Source organism: Carassius gibelio, chromosome A22, assembly GCF_023724105.1.
Source record: "Carassius gibelio isolate Cgi1373 ecotype wild population from Czech Republic chromosome A22, carGib1.2-hapl.c, whole genome shotgun sequence".
In the NCBI taxonomy this organism is placed as follows: domain Eukaryota; kingdom Metazoa; phylum Chordata; class Actinopteri; order Cypriniformes; family Cyprinidae; genus Carassius; species Carassius gibelio.
In genome coordinates, this window is record NC_068392.1 from 23,333,811 (window position 1) to 23,341,723 (window position 7,913).

Consider the following 7,913-nt stretch of genomic DNA (forward strand, 5'->3'; position numbering starts at 1 on the left):
AGAACTCTGGATGAAGGAGATCTGGCAGCAGTATGGCACTGGTGAGAGGCGGCGAATGCTTCCACTCCATCAAGCAGTCTCTCGTCTTGGAGCGTCACTGTCAAATACAGTAAATAAAGCACATATCCTGACTGCATAAGTAACCATGCCATCCAAGACGCCTCATCCTTACAGTCTAATCATCTGCCATCTCTTCTCTCCTCATGCTGGGATAACATGAAATTCACCCAAAAATCGATATGGTTTAATGTGAACTATTATCATACAACACTATACATGTTTGGTATCATGTCAAATGTCTCAGTGCGACTAGTACAATGGTATTGTCTCCACAGAAGTAAACCAAATGGTTATAAAGGTTTTAGGAGTTTAGAGATATCTTGCTTGCAGAGGAGGATTGGTCTTTCATACAAATGGCATTCTGTCCTCAAGAGGTGCAAACTCAGGAGACTGTGATTAATGCAAATTCCCATTGTTGGCACGTTTCCATTTGAAAGAGGTTTCTGTCTGGGTCTTATTATTCAAAGAGATGTTTCAACAGGCTCAAGACAACTTTTAATGAGATCAGCCTGTAATGCTGAATGTCTTTCAGAAACTAAGCATTATGTATACTATTTTCCTGAGTCAGATATATATTTTCCTCTTTACCTCAGAGCATTTTATGGTATGCATTAATTATCTTTGAATTGATTCTGTCATTTGCATGATACATTTACCTGACTAATAATAAATTGTTAGATTTTATTTTATTCTGATTTACCCTGAAATTAATTTCCCAAGTAGAATAAGCGAATGCGTATGTTACCTTAAATCTGTGTCAGGTTAGTAACGGACTTAAAGTCCAGTTTTGAGTGGAGCATATGGATCACCAACTAAGATTTTAGAGCTCCAGCTAATACTTCACACTAGTTCAATTGTACCTAGACTGTAAAGGCTAAAAGGGTCCATTAAGGACAGCAAAATGTTGCTCGACCAACCTAAATGGGGTGAGTCTTACCTCTGTTTTAATGTAATGTTACTCTAGCTAAGTGTACGTGGGAAACCATGGCATGACCAAACCAAAGTTACTATCATACACTTGAATATTAATTCAAGTGTATACAGATCTATGAGGACTATACAAAATATCTTAGAGTAGGCGTGAATGCAACTCTCTATATTAGCCAATTACCTCTGTTTAGTGACAAAAAAGTTGCCACGTGCACCTCAAAGCGACATAGATTCATAATGAATGGGTAAAATATAAAGTAAAGAGTTAAATATGTGGGTAACCCTTCCTTTTACAGTCCCCTAATTACTTGGTATTTACCTGGTAAATATATGGTAAGTTATAGTTGGTTATTACCACAGGTAACACGTATGTAAATGCAGAGAAACTACAAACTAATTACTAGGTATTTACCTGGTAAATATATGGTAAGTCATAGTATTTTGTGTAATTACTTAAGGTGATTAGAATGCAATTACAGAGAAACTACCAGGGGAAAAAACACCACTGTTAAATATCAACTCAACAAAGTACTGTGTACTTGTTACCTGTTTAGGTTGGTAATAATAATTTTTAGAAACACCTCCAGTATTACCCATCAATTCAAGTTAGGTTTGTAGTTATCCTAGGGTTATGTTGGTAACAGTCCATGTTTATTTATTACTATCTTGAAATTAAGACGGTAGTTTCCAATAAATTACCTTGTCTTACATAGTCATTGTTCATTGCTACACCCATTTATTGAAGGTTTATCAAATAATTTACCTTACACTTACCTGGTAACTACCCCACAGGAACAGTTTTCTCTAATGTCATGACACATCTTAAATACTGGGTATGTTCTTGCAGATGTTTTTACAATTTACTCCGTAAGTAAAGTGCAACTGTACTGTAAAATGAAGCATTGTTTATTTCCATGGTATTACCAGAATCGTACCATATAATCTGTAAAAGATCATTCCCTTTCCTTCCATATAACAGTTAGTCACAATTTTTTTTACCTCGTATGTCCTGCAACGTTGCTAAGGAAAACATGACAATTTACTCAGTAAGTAAAATGTAAGATCCCTTAACCCTACTCCCAAACCTAAACCTACCCATTTTATACTGAATTTAAAAAGGATAAAACGTAATAGACAGAGCTGTAGGGAAATTGCAGTTTTATTAACAATAAAGCATTAAAATATATTTGAGCCCTATGTATTTATACCCCTATACCTACCCATAACCATTTCTTGAAACTACGTAAGTTACAATTATGAAGAAAAACATAATAGACAGACAGACAAGTGTATTTCACAATAATTGATTTATTGCGAAAATATCAATACCGGTAGCAAAAGTCGTTCACATGACAATGTGTTGCAGTCGCAGTCCTCTCTGGCAGTATATAATAGTTTTGCATGAGGTACAGATCAGAATATAAATTATTAATCCATTCAAATGTTAATCCGGCTTCGCTCTGTGTGTGAAGGCGCGCGCGCTGAACTGAAACACGGCATGTCACAAATCTGTGACGAAGCAGGCGAGAGCCAATGAGTGCAATTTTTGAATTTGAATTCATCAGGAGAGCGGGATTTGAGGTTTATGGTCGCAGCTGAGAATGGATGAAGATCGCTGGATAAAGGGCTGAATTGGATCTGTTTTTTTTTGCAAGCGAATGGATTCTAAAGATTTGGATTACATCAAGCTAATAAAATTGATGTATTTTGTGAATTATGTTGTGTTTTGGTGTATGTGTATTATAGAGAAAACGCCTTTTGTGTCTCACGGTAAATAAACTAACTATTACAAATGGTTAAACGATTAAAGCAGGTATGTTTTAAGGTTTTAAATTGTAGTCTTGTTTAACTCCATGAATGTTAATTCTCATAAACGAGTTTGCACGAAAAGAAAATTTTCTTAAATTCCTAGGACCCACAAAGTTCCTTCAGCACCACAGGCCAATTGCGGCCTATAAACGAAACACAAATCTCAAGGACGTATTGGTCCGTAGCAAATTGAACACTCTCAAACCCCAGAGCCGCGTTGGTCGCTGTAAATACTTTGTGCAAACCAGATGGGTAATGAGCAGATACAACAAAAAGATTTTCAAGATCCCCAGACCTCTGACTCACGAAACATCTAACTGTATTTACCTGGTCTTCTGTGCGAGATGTAGGAGACAATACGTCGACCAGACGAAAAACGAACTCCGTGTCCGAGCTTATCAACATGCTCACAACATTACGCATGGCATTGACAAGCGGCGGTACCTCGTCCAGCACTTCCTGGCCCACGGATTGTCCTCGTTTAAAGTCACCGCGCTCCAATCCAGCATGGTCCCTGAATGAGAGACTCAGGCCAGAGAGTACCTGGATTAAACGTTTGGACACGGTGCATCCGAGAGGCCTGAATGAGGCCTAAATGAGTGATGTTTTCCTTCTCTTATCTTCTTTGATCAGCATGTGGGTATGGCAATACCCATACCACCCCACCCCTAAAACCTACCCAGATACCCCGGGCAAATGTGCTTGTATAGCCACACCCACACCCCCCTAACCCTACCCAGATACCCCTGGCAATACCCAAATAGCATACATATCCGGGCCTCATCTGGGCCAACTATGGCACATCTGGCTCAGTTCTGGCAGCGGCAGAGGTTATATGGGCCATCTCTGGCCCACACACATCAAGCCGGTTTTAGTTTGAGTCGTGGCTTGCTGTTTATGGGCCAGATCTAGCCCGTGTGCGACAAACCGGCTTTAATTTGAGTCGTGGCTTGCTGTGTGTGAGCCAGATCTGGCCCGTGTGTGACAAACCGGCTTTAATTTGAGTCGTGGTTTGCTGTTTCTGGGCCAGATCTGGCGCGTGTGCAACAAACCGGCTTTAATTTGAGTCGTGGCTTGCTGTGTGTGAGCCAGATCTGGCCCGTGTGTGACAAACCGGCTTTAATTTGAGTCGTGGCTTGCTGTTTATGGGCCAGATCTGGCCCGTGTGTGACAAACCGGCTTTAATTTGAGTCGTGGCTTGCTGTGTGTGGGCCAGATCTGGCCCGTGTGTGACAAACCGGTTTTAGGCTGAGTTCTGGCTTGGTGTATGTGGGCCAGATATGGCCTATACCAGGTGACCAGATGTGCCATTTTCTGAAGACACGTCCTGGCAGATCACCTTACTTTACCGGTCAGTAGTTCTAAAACTATTTTGAGTACTGGATGCCCATAATATTTTAGGACACGTAATATAAATACATACACACATTTATTTGACCTAAATAATATTTGTTTAACTCCTTTTTTATACTTTTAAATGCAATAATTACATTCATTAAATTAAGCTCTAATCATCAAAGAAAAGTGAATCTTTAGAATATATGAAATATATGAAAATTTCACTTTTTAATAAAAAAAAGTTAAAAAAAAATTACTTTTTTCATGATATTCACATTTCTTCAAGATGCACCTTACACACACACACACACACACACACATAAATAGATATATGAGTGTTCGTAAAAGCAACAATACAAAATCTTAAAAGTGCCACTTTGTCCCACTATTATGTGCAGGCCTGGCATTTTGCACTGGGCTATAGAACTACAAAATGAATTTTAAATTACCAATATCATAATTGAACGACATTTTGAATTATGTAGTGATCTAATTCTATCCACCAATTGTATGTGAATGTGAAAGAATTATGGTCATGGTTATAGGGAAATAACAAGAAGAACAAAGTGCAGTAAACGGTAAAACTGTTTGCACTACAAACCAGTACGTTCATAATTAAGACAATACATTAAAAATAACATGGTAATACAGCAGTTTGCAACAGTAAACAGCAACACAAGCTGTTTGTACAGCTAATATAGCTGGAATGACACCAAAAGCCAGATACATTAAATTTACAAATGGCCGCGCCCCCTCTTACTGAAATAAAAAAAGGGGCATATGTTTATTCATATGTTTATTTATGTAACGTAAGCGTGTGACTTTTAATTCGTGACGTGCTTTCATGGGCGTGCGCGCGGACCGGATGGAGTTGCCATGGAAACTGAGCGCAACACTGCAAATGTCACGAGGAAACACCCCGTTTCTCGCTGATTTCACTGTTTTCAGGTGAGTTAAGTCCATAAAATCACACAAATATTACTTATGGTTTAATGTCTTCGAAAAAGTCCGTTAGCATTTCTACCGTTTTCAGACGACGTATCGTCAGGTATGATAACTCTGTTGTTCTCTTATTTGTGAAAGTTTGGGCTTTTAATCAAATCTTCATCTGTAGATGATAGCTTTTGACTGTTTTGTTGGTAATCTTTCAATGAATGATTGGAAATTGCTTAATTTATTTAACCTTAACATTTACACTTTACTGTTTATCGATGACGTCACGTTATCAAGGAGCGCGAAAATTGGCAGAAAACTAAAGTTGTTTTGATCTTTTATGGTAAACATAAAACTGTTCTGCGATTTCAAGAATAATAAAATAATCCTTCTACAACAGAAGGGAGTGTCCAAGATTTCAATATTTCTGAAGGGAGCTGCTGACAGAGATGTAGGAAGCGCTGAAAAGGTTAAGTAACCTAATATGCATTTTTTTCACAACATATATCGCAATGAATCTGTTATTTTATTTATTTATTTATTGCATTTCTAGCTTGTTTCCATCTAATAAACCTGGAACTGCAGACTAAATATTGTTGGCTCTGTGTCAAATTGCTTGTTTTGTTCCTAGATTCTTCAGTGCTGATGGCCTGCTGCATCCAGCAGAGTCGGAGTGAACCTACTGTAAGACAACATCTCCAAGATGCTATTGACCACAAGACTAGTACAGTAAGTCAAACCTCAAATATACCGTACGCTTGAAGTTGAAACAATTTGTAATAATTATTTTCTGCTCACCTCTGTAGTAATTATTTGATTAAAATATGTAAAAAGAGTAATATTGTGAAATATTATTACAATTTAAAATAGCTGTTTTCTATGTGAATACATTATAAACTAATTTATTCCTGTGATGTGCAGAGTATTTTCAGCATCATTCCTCCAGTCTTCAGTCTCACATGGATCCCTCAGAAATGCTGATTTGCTGCTCAAGAAACTTATTATCAGCGTTGAAACAGTTGTGCTGCTTCATTTTTTTTTGTTGTGGAAACCGTGATGCATTTTATTTTTCAGGATTCACAGATGAATACAAAGTTCAAAAGACCTGCATTTGTTTTAAACAGATGATTTTGAACAATTTGATGCATGTAACACTAACATTAAATGTTTGGAGTCTGTAACAACGAATCCAAAACAATTTCAGCACATCTGTATTTTAACATTGATCATAATCAGAAATGTTTCTTGAGCAGCAAATCATCATATTAGAATGATTTCTGAAGATGTGTCACTGAAGACTGGGGTAATGATGCTGAAAATACAGCTTTGATCAAAGGAATAAATTACATTTTAACATAATATTCACATAGAAAAGAGTTGTTTTGAATTGTAATAGTCACAGTGTTACTATTTTACTGTAATTTGATTCAATAAATGGAGCCGTGGTGAGCATAAGAGATTATTTATAAAGGCATAAAATATCTTACAGACCCCAAACTCTTGAATGGTTGTGTAAATTACAGTTATGATGTTCCTCCCAGTTAAATTGTATTAAAATGTATTAAATGTTACTCTGGCATATGCAGTCCATTCTAAAGAGACTGTGTTTGTTCCCCAAAAACAGACTACAAATAATATGTTTATTAAGGGATCTAGAAAAATTATTTCAGTTTAAAGCTACTAGATTAAAAATAGTACTCAGTGTACTCCATTGATGAAATAGTAAAAAGTGCACATTGCCTGAAATGATATGAACAGCAGCTATGCTAATCTTTCTCCCTTTGCCTTCCTGTTTCTGCAAATGTCCATGCCAGGGTTATTAGAAACTGCACAGCACAGGACTTGCAGGACTTGTGAGGACTTCAGATGATACCAGTACTCAAAAGACCTTAGATGATGGCAACTATAGATGGACATACCAACTACCGCCACTGCAAAAAAAGGTAATGTTAGTTTGAAAGAGCTGTGTCACAGTATCAAGGGCTCCCTTATCAGTTCTACTTTCAGTACTGGAGAGTAAAAGATACATTTTTTTTGGTTTGATGTTTTTATTAGTACATATACGTTATCTTGCACATTTTATCTCCCCAACAGATTCTAATTTGAAAGAAGTTTATAATGCATGTTCGCTACTCCCAATTCAGAAGACTGAATCAGCCTGTGTATCTGAATGTTTCTCATACTCACTCCTCTCTGCCGCGTCTGAATTTGGGATTTTCCTTAGCTGTCAGTTATAAACGTCAAAATTAAAAGAAATAAACATTTGAAATATATCAGTCTATGTGTAATGAATAAATATAATATACAAGTTTCACTTTTTGAATGGAATTAGTGAAATAAATCAACTTTTTGATGATATTCTAATTATATGACCAGCACCTGTATATCATTGCTCTTTTGTTGATTTTGATTGCTTCCATTGTCCTCATTTGTAAGTTGCTTTGGATAAAAGTGTCTGCTAAATGTAAATGTAATGTTAATGTGTATTTAACTATATTTATAAATATTTATCTGTATTTTTTATTTTGTAATAATGTAAATGTATTTGTTTTATATCTATACATGCAGTTGTATTCATGTATGTATATTTATTTGTCTAATTTTTATATTTTAATAAAGCAGTTTAGACTACATGAGTGTTTTCTTTATTCTGGATGAATTACATATTCTTTTGTTTCTAGAAAGGGTAAATATGGGCCATATCTAACCCAGAAGTCAGCCACAACTGGGACGGATCTGGGCCACATCTCAGAAATGGCGTGGTTGACATCTGGGCCAGGTGTCGCCCATGCCGTTTGTGAGATGCGGCATGGATCTGGTAAAGTTGTGGCTGACTTCTGTCA

At 36.8% G+C, this 7,913-nt stretch overlaps 1 long non-coding RNA gene across 3 annotated transcripts; it reads left to right on the plus strand.

Annotated features, from left to right (window-relative positions):
- Positions 1–5,014: 5,014 nt before the first annotated feature.
- On the plus strand, positions 5,015–7,701 carry LOC127942773 (uncharacterized). Of its 3 annotated transcripts, none has more exons than XR_008149411.1 (5): positions 5,015–5,085; positions 5,471–5,539; positions 5,702–5,799; positions 6,885–7,013; positions 7,165–7,701. It is a non-coding gene; the product is annotated as an uncharacterized LOC127942773 (long non-coding RNA). The 3 variants fall into 3 exon arrangements; XR_008149410.1 differs by lacking the exon at positions 5,015–5,085 and adding an exon at positions 5,122–5,185; XR_008149409.1 differs by lacking the exon at positions 5,015–5,085 and having other exon boundaries at positions 5,367–5,539.
- Positions 7,702–7,913: the final 212 nt, after the last annotated feature.